The sequence below is a fragment of the Galeopterus variegatus genome, unplaced genomic scaffold (genome assembly GCF_000696425.1).
Source record: "Galeopterus variegatus unplaced genomic scaffold, G_variegatus-3.0.2 Scaffold1795, whole genome shotgun sequence".
Taxonomy (NCBI): domain Eukaryota; kingdom Metazoa; phylum Chordata; class Mammalia; order Dermoptera; family Cynocephalidae; genus Galeopterus; species Galeopterus variegatus.
Genome location: NW_007727906.1, coordinates 269,045 through 270,633, shown reverse-complemented (window position 1 = coordinate 270,633; position 1,589 = coordinate 269,045).

The following is a 1,589-nucleotide window of genomic DNA, read 5'->3' as shown; positions in this document are numbered from 1 at the left end:
CTTAACACATGGGCCTCCCAATATGGGCAGCCCACAAAATGGCAGCTTGCTTCTTCAAAGCTAGCAAGCAAAGGGGTGAGAAAGAGAGATTCCAGCAAGACAGATGCTAGCAACTCATGTAACATAATAACAGCATCATATACATGTAATCATGTACTTCCCATCACCTTTGTCAGATGCTATCAGTTAGAAGCAAGTCACAGGTCCTGCCCACAGTCAAAGGGAGGGGATTACACAAGGGTGTGGAAACCAGAAGGTGGGATGGTGGGGGTCACCTTCAAAGTCTGTCTGCCATGGCCTTAAGGAGACTGTCAGTAGAAGACTGGTGGTGTTTGATAAGGCTGACAGTGAAGACTGAAAAAAAAAGAGAGGAAAATGTTATTGTATCTCAAGGAAAGGAGATTCTTGTTATATAGTGGCAGGAAATTTAGCAACACTGTAACCTGTGGTAATGTGGAAAGTAGGAAATGTACCTAAGGAACTGCATGATCTAACTAAGGACAATTCCAGGCAAAATGTCAAAGGTACCACCTCATTTCTTCTTCCTGCTTAGAGTAAAATGTGAGAGGTGAGATATAAAATGATAGAAGCACTTTTGAATAAAAAAAAGAGTTAGGTTTTGATGATTTTGAAAATTTCCAGCCAGTGGCAATGCTAAAATTAAGAAATGGCTTCTGGGAAAAGAAAAAATACAGGACACTGTCAGGAATATATAGCATAAAGTTGAAGCCAAGGGTATGGTGTAAAATCCCTTACTAAGATCTCAGATCTAAGGCAGAAGAACAATTCAAACATTAAGGCTTCTAGGAATCTAGAGGGAGTTGTCTATCAGCATAAGCCCAAGGTAGAGAGTGGCTTATTTCAAAGAGATTTGTGGGTAAAGTCTAATGGAGTGAACCTCAATAAGATTTGTAGAAATCTACAAAGTTTTTAAGAGAATTATATTGGCAGAAACACTGCCTACTTGGGCTGTAATGGACAGAGACAGCATAAATGGAAAAGAGGCATTTGGATTCCCAAACTTCTATAGAAGTTTTCTGAGAAAACTATTCAGCTGCAAACACAGCTTACCCTTCATGCAAAAGAAAAGATGACACAAGAGGCAGAACTAAGAGCCAAGTGGGTGGAGCCAAGAGCCATGGATAATTATTCTCAAGCCTGGAGTCTTAATCAAAGAACTGCCAACTTGTGTCCTGCTACTTTTCACAATTGCTATGCACCAGTAACTCCGGCATGACTCCCATATTCCCACTGTTTGAACACAAGGGTATACATAGCAGTTGTCCTATGCCAGTCCCATCATTGTTTGTTGGGTGTGTGGGGAGAAGATAACATACCTCTTTAGTTCACAGGTTTAGTACACAGATAGAGAGGAACTGTACTTGAGGGGTTGAATCCAAGGAACCATACCTGCACCATCTCATACGCACCTGAATCTTATTAAGACGACAAGATTTTGGACTTCCAACTGATGCTATAATGGGGTGAGATTTGGGGGCAGTGGTTGGAAGGGGAGTCAAAGGGCAGTCTGCTAAGATGCCCACCATGATCCCTGCTTCCTGGTATTCACATCCTCATGTAGTCTTCTC